Source organism: Nerophis ophidion, linkage group LG02, assembly GCF_033978795.1.
Source record: "Nerophis ophidion isolate RoL-2023_Sa linkage group LG02, RoL_Noph_v1.0, whole genome shotgun sequence".
Lineage (NCBI taxonomy): Eukaryota > Metazoa > Chordata > Actinopteri > Syngnathiformes > Syngnathidae > Nerophis > Nerophis ophidion.
In genome coordinates, this window is record NC_084612.1 from 12,719,751 (window position 1) to 12,737,683 (window position 17,933).

Genomic DNA, 17,933 nt, shown 5'->3' on the forward strand with positions numbered 1-17,933 from the left:
TGACGCTTATGTTGACGCGTGCTTGTGACGTTATAGGTTGGAGGGCACATTTCAGTCCAGTAACACACACGGCTTAAAGTCATCTCTTTTCATCGTATAATTACACAGTATTTTGGACGTCTGTGTTACTGAATCTTTTGCAATTTGTTCAATTAATAATGGCAACGTCAAATAAGAATGCTGTTGGTGGAAAGCGGTGGATTGCAGCTGCCGTTAGCAAAAAAAACACAGCCGGTGTTTCTTTGTTTGTTGTGAAGCTTAACACAGAGCGGTCAAGCGAACATGTTTTTTCTACGTCAACCAGCAAGTTTTTGGATGGGAAAATTGTGATATTAAGTCGGCTCTTACCGGAGACTTTAGTGGATTATGCGACCTCCTGCTGCAGCTCATAAAGGCAGCTGTGATCTTGGCTCCTCGGCTTCTCTCAGAGACACTTGCGTTCACTGCAGCCATCCGACTTTCAGGTATGACTTTATAATCCCACTAAAACACTATTAACATAATAAGCAGATAAGGGATTTTCCAGAACTATCCTAGTAAATGTGTCTAATTACATCTGAAACGCTCCCACTGCCGCCGCCTGGAGCCGTCGCCTTTTGTTTTTTTTTATTTTCTTTTTTCCGTGCTTCACTCTAACTTTCCTCATCCATGAATCTTTCATCTTTGCTCAAATTAATGGGGAAATTGTTGCTTTCTCGGTCCGAATAGCTCTTGCAGCTGGTGGCTATGATTATAAACAATGTGAGTATGTGGGGAGCCCTACAACCCGTGACGTCACGCACACATCATCTGCTACTTCCGGTAAAGGCAAGGCTTTATTATTAGCGACCAAAAGTTGCAAACTTTATCGTCGATGTTCTCTACTAAATCCTTTCAGCAAAAATATGGCAAGATCGCGAAATGATCAACCTGCTATCCCCGTTTAAATAAGAAAATCTAATGTCAGTAGGCCTTTAAAAGAGTGCCGCTAACACACACACACACACATACACACATTAGGAGACAGAGTTGCGGTCCAAATGTTAGAATCTGAACAGTAATTTTTTCGTGATGCCATCCGGCCAACAAATGGTGATGCCATTGTGCTTGGCTGAGGTAACGCCTGATTTGCATATGATGCAAATGTGTTCTCTCGGGACTCGACTCTTCTTTGAAAGATGGAAGATGGAAAGCTGGTGAACATGTGGTGAGCGAGCGGCGATAAGGAAAGCAACGAGCAGCAGAACCTCTCCGTCTTTCCTGTTTCTGGCTCCTGTATCCAAGAAAGACAGATGGATTTGCTTCTCCCTAGATATATAGCCCATCACGCACACTGCACGCACGCACGCACACACACACACACACACACACACACACACACCAATGTACTATATATATATATATATAAAGAGAAAGGGGGGGATTAATACACAAGCAAAGGCCCAAATATCTTACACAACACAGGCATAGTGACTTTGACAAACAAATAGACTCTAGCGGGCACACGCTCAAACACTTGGTTCTTGCGAGGCAGCTGTGCAAATATGCCGACCCACATTCTTTGCTTCCGAGATGCGCTCCAAACACAACAGCAAATATTTCCCCTGCTGTCATCTTCTCTATTTTCCCCAGCTTTATTTATCAAGAGTGTGCAAACCACAAAGTGGCGCTCCAGAGGTTATTTTTACAGGGACTGGCTGCAAATGGTCCCTGCCTTATCGGTAACCAATTCCAGGACCTGGTTTGGAGATTGGAGGGGTGACAGGTGGTACCCCACTACCTTTGCGCTAAGGGGGATGAAATGCTAATTTAGGTACGTGGCCTCTTTGGTGCCAGTCTGGAGTAGTGTGATAGGACCTGGCTGGAGGCTCATTTGATTACCTTAATTCCGTCCTTGTGGGGACCACCGTGCAACATTCCTTACACTCTTTAAAAAAAGAGTTTCAACAAGTTTTTTAATGTGTTTTTTGATCCTGAAAACGAATCTGGCAGTCATTTCCCATCATACCATTTAGTTTTTTTAGTAAAGGGTAGATAATAATTTGATTACCTTAACTATGTCCTTGTGGGGACCACCGTGCAACCATACTTGCCAACCCTCCCGGATTTTCCGGGACACTCCCGAAATTCAGCGCCTCTCCCGAAAACCTCCCGGGACAAATTATCTCCCGAAATTCAGGCGGAGCTGGAGGCCACGCGCCCTCCAGCTCCATGAGAACCTGACTCAGCAATGTTGTGACCCTTTTAAACAGGACAATACTGCCATCTACTGTACATAGAATATAATAGAAAGTAAATAAATTCTACATATATTCTACATTTAAGTGCAGTCAAGGAACATGCATTAGGGAGTCTGTTCTGAAGCCCACAGTAAAGAGACGTAACTTCATCACCTCGCCTGGTTATTGACTCCAACCCAATATATTACAACTGTCGACCAGCAAAATGAAGAAATACGCTTGCAAGTTCCCGAACGATTGGAAACAAGAATTCCAGTTTATCCAGGAGAGTTCGAAGGGGAAGGGGCATGTTTCCTGTAAATTTTGTTGAACAGACTTCTCCATTGAACACGGCGGCCGAACGGATATACTCAGCCATGAACGGTCAGTGAAGCACAAAGCGTCCGCAGCGCAGCATCGTTCACAACCCAGTATTATGGGCCACCTCGCAAAATGGAGACACGATGGTGTAACTTATGCTGAGACAAAGATGGCTATGCTGATAGCTGGAAGCAACATCCCGTTCTCATTTGCGGATGTCTACAACAAATCCGTGAAGGATGTTCCCGGATTCGGAGATCGCTCGCCAATACCCAAATGGCAGAACAAGGGTTACTCAAATAGTGAAAGGTAAGTGTTGTTGTTGTTTTTTTAGTAACCAGCAAGCCCAGTACAGTTAGTAGAACGACTGTGTTTTTATTACTGTGTATTTGACAGGTGCAGTCGGAAATTCATCTATTTATTTTATTTATATATATATAATAAAATAAATATATATAGCTAAATTCAGTGAAAGTCAAGTATTTCATATCTCTATATATATATATATATATATATATATACATATATAGAGATATGAAATATATATGAAATACTCGAGTTGGTGAATTATACTCCTCCCGTCTTAACCACGCCCCACGCCCCATCCCAGACCACGCCCCCCAACCCCCGAAATCGGAGGTCTCAAGGTTGGCAAGTATGCGTGCAACACTCCTTACACTCTTTAAAAAAAAGAGTTCTAAAAAGTCTTTTTAATGTGTTTTTTGATCCTGAAAATGAATCTGGCAGTCATTTCCGGTAATAAAATTTAGTTTCTTAGTAAAGGGTAGATAACGAATTTGATTACCTTAACTATGTCTTTGTGGGGCCCACCGTGCAACATTCCTTACACTCTTTAAAAAAAAGAGTTTTAAAAAGTTTTTTTAATGTGTTTTTTGATCCTGAAAATGAATCTGGCAGTCATTCCCCATAATATAATTTAGTTTTTTAGTAAAGGGTAGAATACTAATTTGATTACCTTAACTATGTCCTTGTGGGGACCACAGTGCAAAATTCCTTACACTCTTTAAAAAAAGTTTGACTTTTTAATGATCGAACAGTAATATGGTTTCTTAGACCCTGGCTATGAGCACCAAACATGAGAAAAATCAATAATTTGTCTTGACACGTTTGAGACAATTGTGTTTTTATGATGTGTTCCGTCCTCATGGACATCATTTTGCCTTTGATCGCCCTTTGCTAGATGAGCAGCATATTTACTCCCACTACTTTACAGCAGACAGCTTTGTAAAAAGGACAACAAAAATACACCTACCATCTTCAACTCACATCTTTAAAATCAAACCTGCAGCTCTGCCAACAGCTACGAATGTGGAAGATGTGAGATTGATTTTGTTTGTCTTTGGTGAAACTAGCTTGATGTTGCTGTTAAAATGTGACTGTAATGTTAGTAATGTAATTCCAACCTTTATGTTCCACTATCTTTAAAGGGGTCTTACTTTGCAAAACCAACTTTGTTACCTGCTGTTGTAAATTGTTCGGTTTAAGCATTAGACACCCTTTTACCTGCATGCTTTCTCCCGCTGTTTCCGACATCTACAAAGCAATTTATCTGCTGCCACCTAGTAATATGGAAGAGTATTACACAGTTACTCAGCCGAGCTCTACAGAGCACAGACACTCAACAACACATATTTTGCAGACTATAATTACTGGTTTGCAAAAAAGATTTTTAACCCGAATAGGGGAAATTAGATAATCTCCCACAGCACACCACGCAGTGGTTGAAAAACACTGTCTTATATGACGTAAGTTAGCCGTGTTAATTTGCCCGACTTCTGAGTGATACGTTTTCGGTGACATTGAAAGCATCACTGTGTCGTATTATGCTGCATTTGAAAGGAGGCTCTGTTGGATGGTCAAGGCCTGCAAATGTTCTCAGCGGGAAATTATTGCACACTCAATCTTTAACGCTTGTCACATCTCAGCATATGTCTACACGTGAGAGATGGTATATTCACACATTGGGGAGGGGGATAACATTATGTAAACTAAATAAATGAACAGCATGCATAGCGGTTAAAGCTTGCTGAAAAGAATGGATAATCACAACACACTTTTTGCAACTCATTATCTAATGGGACGGAGCTCTAAAAGTCTTTTCCTGTCACTCCGAGCGTGTCGTTTTGTGCCGCCTGTCCTCCGCTGGCCTAGCATGCTCTCATTTGTCACATCTACAATGGAAACATCCACATTTACAGATGCTATCAATTAATCACCCCGGCGCTAATTACAATCCAATTAACCTCTGTTTCCGCGTGCCGTCCTGCAGGACAGCGAGCGGCCCCCCTCGAGCGTCCCCCTTCTCCCTCCTCAATCACGATCCTCTCAGAGAGGGACAAAGTGTTTCAAGAAGAGCTAATGGAGGCGTCGTTGAGTTCAAAGGAGAGTGCTAATACAAATACTTTGTGTGTGTGTGTGGGGCGGGGGGAGTGGGGGGAGTGGATATGAATCGTCTTCAGCTGTAATGCGGATTAGGAAGTAACGGAAATTACTCACGGAGTAAAGTTTACTCGCTTACACTTAAGAGTAGTCAGTGTGCAGCTTGTACATATAGCATAAATATACTATCCACTGAAAATTAATCAATATCTAACTGTGAACATGTCTGAAGAGGGAATATTTAATGTCTAACACTACCTTTTGGGGGGGAAATGTTGCCTATCGTTCACCATCCTTATGTAAGACAAGAACATATGTTTTTTTTAATGCTTTTTTAACTGGTAAATAGACAATAGCAAAAGTCAGCTAACAATGGAGGTGATGGGACTAATGATGTCATTGCGTCTATTGAGCCCTCTAAAAAAAATATCTAAAAAAGCGCCGACAATACTGTGTTTACATATTATAAGCGGAAAAATAAGTATAGACTTATTAGACTTAGACTTCCATTTTATTGTCCTTCAAATTTGAACCTTGCACTACAAACAAGAACAACATTTTGTTGCATTAGCTCTTGGTAGTGCAGGATAAAAAAACAAAACAAACAAAAAAAAAACAATAAGGTGCAAAAATAAATAAATAGAGAACTTTACAGATAAATACATTGCACTTTTTCACATGTGTCCATGTTTATGGATGTATGTTATATTGTCTTTTTTTATTCCAGCGAGTTAATCCATTTTGGGGGGGAGTTGAGAGGATAATTTAATTGTGAAGCGTTCAAGAGTCTTACATCCTAAGGGAAGAAGCTGTTACAGAACCTGGAGGTTCTGCTACGGAGGCTGCAGAACCTCTTTCTAGAGGCCAGCAGTGAAAACAGTCCTTGGTGCAGATTTTATGAGCCCTGGTCAGGCAGCGGCTTTTTGCGATCTCCTGGATAGTTAGAAGAGGATTCCTGATAATGTTTTCCGCCTTCCTCACCACTCTCTGGAGAGACTTCCAGTCTGAGGCTTTGCAGGCTCCAGTCCAGACAGAGATGCTGTTGGTCAGCCGGCTCTCTATAGTGCCTCTGTAGAATGTGGTGAGTATGGGGGTAGGGAGCTGTGCTCTTTTCATCCCACGCAAAAAGTGCATGCGCTGCTGAGCTCTTTTTACAAGCGCTCCGGTGTGTAGGGACCAGGTTACAGTATATTGTCAGTGATCTGCACCCCCAGGAACTTGGTGCTGCTTACCATCTCCACTGCTGTGCCGTTGATGAAGAGTGGAGCGTGGCTGGACTGGTGCTTCTTGAAGTCAACAATGATCTCCTTGGTCTTGTCGACGTTCAGGACCAGGTTGTTGGTTCTGCACCAGTCAACCAGATGTTTCACCTCCTCCCTGTAGTCCATGTCATTGTTGTCACGGATGAGGCCCACTACTGTCGTGTGGTCCGCATACTTCACAATGTGGTTAATAGTGGACCTGGCGCAGAAGTCATGGGTCATTAATGTGAACAGCAGCGGACTCAGTATATGCTAGAATGTTATTATAAACCGGGGGATAGCAGCCTAGATCTTTAGCTCCACCCGAGTGACTCCCTGGACCTCTTTTGGAGATGTGTGAAATTGGAAAAAGACAAAGAAAAAAATATATGTTTTGTTTTAATATATTTTCTGTAAGAGAACAAACATGACACAAACATTCCTAATTATTACAAATCACATTGTTTTTATTAAACATGCTTCACTGATGAGAGTATTTGGCAAGCACTGTTTTGTCCTACTAATTTCAGCGATCCTTGAACTCATCATAGTTTGTTTACATGTAAAACTTTCTCTGATGCTGCCACAGAAAGACGTGTTTTTTGCCACTCCTTCTTTGTGTTTGCGCCCAGCTTTTTTCTTTTTTTTTTAACCTGTGTGAGGATTAAGAAACAGGAAGAAATAAACATTGTATCCGTCGGCATCCCAGTGAGAGCAAACATTGTAGAGTAAGTCATGGTTTATGTAGCCTTTTTTGATACTCATTGTCACGCCTATGGATCATGTTTTGTTTTTGTTATGTTTGGTCAGGTTATGTTTTGTTTTTTGGACACTCAGTTCTGTTTTTGCACTTCCTGGTTTGTTTTCGTCTACATGCCAACTCATGGATTTTCGCCCCTGTCCTCAGCCCTCACACATGTTAGTAATGAGCACAGTTATTATTTAAGCCAGTGTTACCAGGTAGTCGGCCTGGCAACTTCCCACATCACCCATCTACCTTCATTCCTTGCCACGCTGTTTATTATTCTGTCCATGCCACATAAGTCTTTGGATTGTTATTCATGCCACAGCGCAAGTGTTTTTGTTTCACGTTTATAGTTTACAGCCTTTGTTCTAGTCATTTGTTTTTGTAGCCAAGTATTTGTTCTCCGCCATTGTGCGCGCCCTTTGTTTGCCTTTTTGTAGTTTGTTTGTGTTAGTGTTAATAAATCAAGATGTTCTTACATTCACATCTGGCTCATCCTAAATATCCTCTGCATCGAAAAATGATAAATGATAAATGGGTTGTACTTGTATAGCGCTTTTCTACCTTCAAGGTACTCAAAGCGCTTTGACACTACTTCCACATTTACCCATTCACACACACATTCACACACTGATGGAGGGAGCTGCCATGCAAGGCGCCAACCAGCAACCATCAGGAGCAAGGGTGAAGTGTCTTGCTCAGGACACAACGGACGTGACGAGGTTGGTTCTAGGTGGGATTTGAACCAGTGACCCTCGGGTTGCGCACGGCCACTCTTCCACTGCGCCACGCCGTCCCTAAAAAAACAAAACAAGCAAAAAAACAAGCAAAGTCCAAGTCCAAGTTTGACACTCATGAGGTCTGTCATGATTAAGAGTCTTGTTGTTAAAAGAAATAGCGAACATTGTAATGCATTTGTGAAACTGATACGCCCCCGTATGCTTAAAATTACCAAAGTACGTAAATATAACATGTTAGTATGAATGTGTTTGTTACTACATTACATATATACTGGGTGTTTATAAAATGCTTTTTAGATTGCTTTATTAGAGAAATAGAGCGAAACCCATTGGCTCCATTTTTAGCTGACTTTTGCTAGTATGTATGTAGGAGTTAGAATGCATTAAAAAAAGAAAAAGATATGAGCACTTGTCACTACAATGTTGGGATATTCCCAACCCAACTATTGGGTTGCGCAAATTAGCGCTCCTTGACCCAATAGTTGGTTAAAAATGATAAATGTTACTGCTAGTTTGTCCTACTCCTTCCCAACTACTGATCAAGATATTTTTTATTACATTAAAATATACTCGAAAGCAAGATATGTGTGATTTTATTTTACAAGAATTGCTGTGTAGTAGAGATGCGCGGTTTGCGGTCTCATCCGCGCAGTCCGCGGATAAACCGCGGGTCGGGCGTTTGACATGACGAAAAAATAGATTTTAATTAGATTTGGGCGAGTGGCGGTTGAACCATCCGGAAATATTTGTTATACATGGTTCTGGGATCGGTATCCTTTACCATTCAAAGAGCCATTTAAGACCCGTGTCATAAAGCGAAGAAGACAATAGGAGACGCTAATATTCTCTAGAATGACTGCCGACAGTCACCCAGATAGTAAGTATTAGGGCGTGCTATGAAGCCATTGGCTTTGATGCCTTCTACATCATACACGATCTGCTTGTCAGTCCAGCATCATGTTGTGTGTGGCTTCAGCGGAAACACGCACACGACTGCAAGGCATATTGGGTGACACAGAGTACACTAATGATTGTGATATAAACAATTTTAACACTCTTAGTAATATGCGCCACGCTGTGAAGCCACACCAAACAAGATTGACAAACACATATCGGGAGAACATTCTCCCAGTAACACAACATAAACGCAATCCATGATACTTCCTGACTATTTTATACACCCCGCTAGCAGCAAATGCCCCCCCCCCCCCCCCCCCCCCCATGTCGGTAAGGTGGGCGGGGGTGTAAAATATATTTAGGATTGTCACAGATACAAAGGATTCTGGGTGTTTGTTGTGTTGCATTTATGTTGTGTTACTGTGAAGATGTTCCCCCGAAATGTGTTTGTCAATCTTTTTTGGTGTGGCCTCACAGCGTGGCGCATATTAGTAAGAGTTAAAGTTGTTTATATCACAACCATCAGTGTACTCTGTATCACCCAGTATGCCTTTCAATCTTGTACGTGTGTTTGCGGAAGCTGCACACAACATGTTGCCGGACTAACAATCCGTTTGTACATGTTGTTGAAGGTGTCAAAGGCAATGGCTTCACAGCACGCCCATATTCTTGTCATCAGAATGAATGCCATTGGATAATCGCGAGAACGTTAGCGGCTCCAATTGTCTTCATTACTCTGTGAAACGGGTTTGAAAAGCTCTGTGAAAGGTAAAGGTGGCCGACCTCTGATGTATTTCAGCGGGCGGGTGGCGGGCGGTTACGGTTCTGATAAAATGTTGGTTCGGGTGGACGGTGGGTGGCTGACGATTTTGGTGATGCGGATGATATAATTGCCTATCCGTGCATCTTTAATGTGTAGGGTCACAGTAGTCCTATACAGCATGCTCAAATATGTTCATGTACATAATATAAGTGATTGTAAATAATGTTAATGAGATTAATCCATAAAAAACTCCCTTCAATAAAAAACTTTTTAATATAAAATGAGCCTTTTACCCCAAAAATGTGTTACCTATTGAAAAACAACCCAAAAATGGTTCATCATTTTGAAAACCTAGCAATTTAGTTAAAATAATACCCTTATAACCCAAAAAAATGGATTGCTCTTTTTAAAAAAAAACTCCCAAATTAACCCAACACTCGCAACTCATAAAATGGGTTATCAAAATAACCCATGATTTGGAATCACCCTGGAATCATCTTCCACTCTTCCATGATGATGTCACTGGTTGATGTTAGGCACCTTTTGCTCCTCCACCTTCAGTCTGTCCTTTCCTTTTTTCCTCGCTTCCTCCCTTGTGTTCTTCTTTCCCTGCAAGTACTCAACTGGGTTCAGGTCTGGAGGAGACATACATGGACACTGCATCCCTTTCAGGCACTTGATCATCTAGGAGTGGTGTTTGGGCTCCTTATTGTGTTGTAAAACTGCCAAGCGGCCCGGTATTTGTTGGAATTCACGGTTCCCTCGATACACCGTGGCTCCCCAGTGACGGCAGCACTCACGCAACCTTAGACCATGTAGCGACCACCAGCATGTTTGACTGTACTCAAGACGGTCAAATCTGTTTCATACTCCCTGCTTTTCGTACCTGTGAATACTCTCTGTTATCGTGCACGCACCAAACTTGTTCAAAGCGGCTGTGCATGAGGTCCAGTTTACGATGAAAATGTCCCAGTAGATGTTATTCATGGTTCTCTCAGTGAATCGCAGCTTCCTTGTGACGGCAGCACTCATGCACCCTCACAGTATTTTCGACAACCCTTTTCAGCACAATTTTCACTGGTTTTGATTTACAGTACTGTCCAAATTATCGTACCCCAATACATTACATGGAACAATCTAAGATATATTCCGGACTATAGAGCGCATTGAGATATAAGCCGCACCCACTAAATTTTAAAATAAAAATAAAAAAATGTGTATAATAACCGCACCGGACTATAAGCCGCTAATAAATACGCTGTGAAGTTAGTTACCCAAAAGTATTTTTTAAATATTTATTTACAGACCTTAATTGTTTCCAAACGGTGTCTGCAACATGGCAGTAAAACTTCTGATCAAGCAAAACAGAAAGCATATCGTCATGAACCCACTGGCTGCGCAGGCTCGCTCTCCAATCAGCTAAATCAATCAATCAATAAAATAATTTGTATGGCACTTTTTAGTCAAAAGTTTACATACACTTATAAAGAACATAAAACTTTACTCCTCCAAACATATTGCTGGGTATTGTGGCCAAACAGCTCAATTTGTGTTTCATCTGACCACAGAACTTTCCTCCAGAAGGCCTTATCTTTGTCCATGTAATGTCATATGAAACAAAAAATAGCTGTTCGGCCACAATACCCAGCAATATGTTTGGAAGAGAAAAGATGAGGCTTGTAATCCCAGGAACACCATGCCGCCTGTCAAGCATGGTGGTGGTAGTATTATGCTCTGGGCCTGTTTAGCTGCCAATTGAACTGGTGCTTTACAGAGAGTAAATGGGAGGATTACATCCAAATTCTTCAGAACAACATAAAATTATCAGACTGGAGGTTAGGTCTTGGGCGAAGTTGGGTGTTCCAACTGGACAATGACCCCAAACACACATAGAGTAAAGGCTAAATCAGGCCAGAATTAAGGTTTTATATAATGTCCTTCCCAAAGTCCTGACTTAAACGTGTGGACAATCCTGAAGAAACAAGTCTATGTCAGAAAACCAACAAATTTAGCTGAACTGCACCAATTGTGTAAAGAGGAGTGGTCAAAAATTCAACCAGAAGATTGCCAGAAGCTTGTGGATGGCTACCAAAAGTTCCTTATTGCAGTGAAACTTGCCAAGGGAGATGTAACCAAATATTGACGTTGTATCTATACTTTTGACCCAGCAGATTTGGTCACATTTTCAGTACACCCATAATAAATTCATAAAACAACCAAACTTCATGAATGTTTTTTGTGACCAACAAGTATGTGCTCCAATCACTCTATCACAAATAAAATAAGAGTTGTGGAAATTATTAGAAACTCAAGACAGCCATGACATTATGTTCTTTACAAGTGTATGCAAACTTTTGATCACGGCTGAAAAATGTAGAACAAAGTGATTTACATTTAAATGCATTTAATTTAAAAAAAAAAGAGTACCTACCGCCCTTAGTACAAAATCACAAGTTGAAACAGTCAACCCCTTGTAAACAGACTCAACAACCTCACAGTGTGGTTTTGGTGAATCCATCCATCCATCCATTTTCTACCGCGTATTCCCTTTCGGGGTCGCGGGGGGCGCTGGCGCCTATCTCAGCTACAATCGGGCGGAAGGCGGTGAATTTACTGAGGAATTTGTGTTACCGAAACAATACAAAAATAATATCATTCTGAGTTAATGATACTGACACAGACACTAGTAAATGTGCTAGCATATTAGCTAATGCTAACAAAGTTAACTTCATAATATGCATGAAAACACTTTTACAGATGCCACACATTTCCCAGTATAGTAAGTAAAACTAGTTTTGGTTATATTGTCAAACCTAAAAACGTTACTTAGAGGGATGAATGAAGAATCAACACGAGTAGAAACTCTATGGATGTCTAGAAGATGGAATGGCACTTGTGCTTCCAGTTGAAAGCTCTAAACAGAAGGGCATTGCAGCACCTGCAGTGAGCAAACTCGTCCATAAACGGCGCTATAGTACAAACAATAACACACATTTTCAGTGTCTTTTTTTTTCCGTTTGTTTTGTTAATTTGAACAACGCACCTGTCGCTGAAAGAATTCTCCTGAAGGAATCAATAAAGTACTATCTACCTGATGAGAAGACCTGCCTTCTTAAGCCAAAGCAACCTGCTATCCTGTGCCAGAACGTAGCTACCTGTTCCTGTACAGTAAGCCGAAACTCTCGCTCTGTGTTTTCTCCCCCTCCGTGTTTATTGGTCTTGTGTCCCCCTGGTCGTCTTCCAGTAGCCTACCTCCATTCCCGCAATACGAGCTGTGCGTCTCGTCTCTCTGTCTTCCCCCGTGGTTCTCTGGCTGCCCATTTGTTTCTCGACCTCCCGCCTGGACACAGACTTTTACGCCTCTCTATTGCCCCCGACTACATGCCTGCTCTCCGAGCCAGCCTTGCCCCTCTTTGGACTTCCGCCTCTCGCTCAAAACTACGGGTAACACTCAACATTTAATTCCCACACATAGTCGCACACCATACAAATATTTGGGTTATTTCACAATTAAATAAATAGAGTTAGGCGACATCCCTGTTTGTCTGTGCCGTCTTCTTCCCCTGTACAAACCCTGACAATACTGACTACTTAATAGTACACCCAACTTTACTTTCTAATCTATTGTCCCATGTGAAAATAATTGCCTATTTCGAATACATAGCAGCGCATACTTGACTTTTTGTTGTTTCACTTTCGCCTTTTTCAAAGTCTCTGGTCATTTCGTCTTAATTTTTATGCTGGATGTTAAGCCCCGGCCTGGAATAAACCCCATGCTCTCTGCCATGAAAGGCAGAAGCATGTTCCATTAAACCACCAGGGATGCTAACACAAACTTGACATGTACAGATAATATGAACACATAAAGTAGAACAAGCACGCACACATGCACACATGCACACACGCACACACACACGTACAGCAGCACTATTAGCAGCGCTGGATTTACAGTCGCCCGTCAGCCTTCAGCCTTTAATGCCACGAGGGGCCTGTTTTACAGCTCTGCCCCGGGGCGCTGATCGGCTTTCAATTAGCAGGTGAGCTGCAGCCCCGTGCCCAATCAATAGACCAGTACAGGCAGGCTCCCTGCACTCAGGGGACGTCCAAAACATTGAGGGAGTGAGGTGGGATTATGCAATGTTGGAAGAGTTTGTGCCTGAAAATTAGCCTCTGCTCTTATACACACAGCTTTTTTTTTTTTTTTTTACCTAATAATATTCAATATGTAATATACAGCGCATCCAGAAAGTATTCACAGCGCTTCACTTTTTTCCACATGTAGTGAGTCTTATTCTGCGTTGTGTAGTTTTTTATAAGTAGGAGACACTCCACCATTCCGTCGTTTCATCATTTATTGACCACCTTTGTTGGAAACATGAAACACATACACAGGTCTCTACTTTTCTGGCGGAGTGATAGCTCATCATCAAAAGTCTGATAGAAGAGGAAGTAAACAACATTAATTTATATAAAATAATAATTTAACTTACAATAACAAAAATGTTTTATCACAAAAAAATAATAATAATCCACAAATCCACATACCTTTTGTTGGAAACATGAAACACATACACAGGTCTCTACTTTTCTGGCGGAGTGATACCTGCGTAAATACTATGTGTAATTATGACCAAACATTTCAAACATTCGACGCTCTAATCCTTACTTAACAAAATTGTGCATAAACAAATACTTAAAACAACACATCATTTATACCTACAACATTAATGTTTTAACTTTTAAAGTATTATGAAAGTTTAGAAATAATATTTACACAAGAAACAGAGCAATGAAGAACTATTACCTCATCAGCAAAGAGAAAGTAAATATCCGAAAAAAACGCAGAGTCACTTTCTGCACCGGACATCCGGTTCTTCAAAATAAAACCAATACTTCAAAATAAAACATAACACCCTGTCTCGTTCATAATATAGCGCAACAACATCACACTATTACACACATTTTGTTATGTTACAGCTTTATTCCAAAATGTGACGAATTCAAGTTTGTCCCCAAAATTCACAATACCCCATAAATACCCTTTGTTGGGTCTGCTCCTGTCTCTGGCCGTGCTCTTTCCACCCCAGCAGAGGACCACAGGGACGCCGTGGCGTAGTTGGGAGAGTGGCCGTGCGCAACCCGAGGGTCCCTGGTTCAATCCCCACCTAGTACCGACCTCTTCACGTCCGTTGTGTCCTGAGCAAGACACTTCACCCTTGCTCCTGATGGGTGCTGGTTAGCGCCTTGCATGGCAGCTTCCTCCAACTGTGTGTGAATGGGTGAATTTGGAAGTAGTGTCAAAGCGCTTTGAGTACCTTGAAGGTAGAAAAGCGCTATACGAGTACAACCCAATTACCATTACATTGTATTTTTTTTATTTTACTTTGTATTCATTGCTGTATGTAGAAATGGCTGGTTGTATCAGCGCCGCTGCTTTAATGTCTTTCATGTCCTTTGATGTTTCCCTCTTACACACATGCGAGAGGGATGTGTAAATAATAAATAAATGGGTTGTACTTGTATAGCGCTTTTCTACCTTTTAAGGTACTCAAAGCGCTTTGACACTACTTCCACATTTACCCATTCACACAAACATTCACACACTGATGAAGGGAGCTGCCATGCAAGGCGCTAACCAGCACTCATCAGGAGCAAGGGTGAAGTGTCTTGCTCAGGACACAACGGATGTGACGAGGTTGGTACTAGGTGGGGATTGAACCAGGGATCCTCGGGTTGCGCACGGCCACTCTTCCACTGTGCCACGCCGTCCCCATACTATACTATGGCTATGAGTTGTTGTTGTTGTTTTTTTCCCTTGGCCTCAGTCTGGACCCCCTCTCCAGGGCCCATGGCTTAGACCGATTTATTTTATTTTATTTTATTTTATTTTAACCTTGTTTACCTGTATTTCACCTTTTTTTGTAAGGGGCGCTGGAAGCCGGCAGACCCGTCAGCAATCCTGTTCTGTCTCCCTGTAATGTTTGTCTGATCTTGAATGGGATTGTGCTGAAAATTTTAATTTTCCTGAAGGAATAGATAAAGTACTATCTAATCCAGTGGTTCGCAACCTTTTTTCAGTGATGTACCCCCTGTGAACATGTTTTTAATTCAAGTACCCCCTAATCAGAGCAAAGCATTTTTTGCTGAAAAAAAGAGAAAGAGATAAAATACAGCACTATGTCATCCGTTTCTGATTTATTAAATTGTATAACAGTGAAAAATATTGATCATTTGTATTGGTCTTTCTTGAACTATTTAGGAGAAAAAGATATAAAAATAATTAAAAACTTGTTGAAAAATAAACAAGTGATTCAATCATAAATAAAGATTTCTAAACATAGAAATAATCATCAACTTAAAGTAGAGATCCATCTGGATTCATGAACTTAATTCTAAACATTCCTTCACAAAAAAAAAAAAAATCTTTAACATCAATATTTATGGAACATGTCCACAAAAAATCTAGCTGTAAACACTGAATATTGCATTGTTGCATGTCTTTTCACAGTTTATGAACTTATATTCATATTTTGTTGAAGTATTATTCAATAAATATATTCATAAAAGATTTTTGGATTGTTGCTATTTTTAGAATATTTTAAAAAATACCTTCAAGTACCCCCAGGGGTACGCGTACCCCCATTTGAGAACCACTGATCTAATCTAATGACTAATTGAATATCTTTTTACTCTTATTTTGCATCTGTATTTAAAACAAAAAAAGCGCATATACATTAGTATTCACAGCATTTTCTCAATACTTTGTTACTGCAGCCTCAAGTCCTTTTGAAGACAATGCCCATTCCTTTGTGCAGCACCTCTCAAGCTCCATCAGGTTGGATGGAAATTGTTGGTTTTCATCCAAGATGTCTCTGTACATTGCCACAGTAGTGAGGGAGGTGAGTAAGAACCCGATGGTCACTCTGTCAGAGCTACAGCATTTTTCTGCGGCGAAGAACAACCATCTTTTCAGCAAACCACCAATCAGGCTTGTATGGTATAGTGGGCAGAAGGAAGCCATTTCTTTGCAACAGCTGTGAATACTTATGTATAGTGTTGTCCCGATACCCAAATGTATTTCGATACTTTTTTTCGATACATTTCGGTACTTTTTCTAAATAAAGAGGACCACAAAAAAATTGCATTAATGGCTTTATTTTAGTGAAGTGAATTATATTTATATAGCGCTTTTCTCTAGTGACTCAAAGTGCTTTACATAGTGAAACCCAATATCTAAGTTACATTTAAACCAGTGTGGGTGGCACTGGGAGCAGGTGGGTAAAGTGTCTTGCCCAAGGACACAACGGCAGTGACTAGGATGGCGAAAGCGGGGAATCGAACCTGCAACCCTCACGTTGCTGGCACGGCCACTCTAACAACTGAGCTATACAACAACAAAAATGTTACGGTACGTTAAACATATGTTTCTTATTGCATGTTTGACCTTAAATAGATAGTGAACATACAAGACAACTTGTCTTTTAGTAGTAAGTGAAAAATAAAGGCTCCTAATTCAGTCTGCTGACGTATGCAGAAACAGGATGTGTAATTTTTCATTTTATTATTTTGGCAAAATTATTAAGGACAAGAGGTAGAAAATGAATTATTAATCTGCACGTTTTTATACTGTTAAAATCTTCTTACTTTCTCTTTTACCATGTTCAATCTACACTTCTGTTAAAATTAAATAATCACTTACTGAGCGGTATAGCTCGGTTGGTAGATTGGCCGTGCCAGCTTTGAGGGTTGCAGGTTCGATCCCCGCTTCCGCCATCCTAGTCACTGCTGTTGCGTCCTTGGGCAAGACACTTTACCCACCTGCTCCCAGTGCCACCCACACTGGTTTAAATGTAAAAATTAGATATCGGGTTTCACTATGTAAAGCGCTATGAGTCATTAGAGAAAAAGCGCTATATAAATATAATTCACTTCACTTCAAACTTCAAAGTTGTTTTACACTTTACATTAGTTTTAAATGATACTACAAACTTGGGTATTAATCCGATACCAAGTCGTGACAGGATCATACATTGGTCATATTCAAAGTCCTCATGTGTCCAGGGACATATTTACTGAGCTTATAACCATCATATATATATATTTTTTAAACAAACCAAGATGTTGTGATCCCAAAAAATATCGATGTAATCATAGCAGTACTTGGTACCACTGTAATGATACCAAGTACAAGAGCTCATCTGGTCGATACTACTATGTATCGACCAGATGAGCTCTTGTACTTGGTATCATTACAGTGGATGTTAAGTGTAGATCCACCAATGGCGTTTGTTTAAATTTTGACGCTGTTGAACTACAATTCCTCGTCCTGCAGGGATGATGCTTGTAAGAAACATACTTTTTTTGTCGCCATGGGGGCGAGGATTTGTGGTGGACCTGTACTTTTTAGAGGCAGTATAGTACAAAATATGATTAATTAGTACTGCGGTACCGTACTAATATTGGTATACTGTACAACCCTACTTATGCATATGTGATTTTTTTTTTTCAGCACGGTGGCCCAGGGGTTAGTGCATGTGCCTCACAATACGAAGGTCCTGAATAGTCCTGGGTTCGATCTTTCTATGGCAGGGGTGTCAAAGTCAAATACAGAGTGGGCCAAAATTTTAA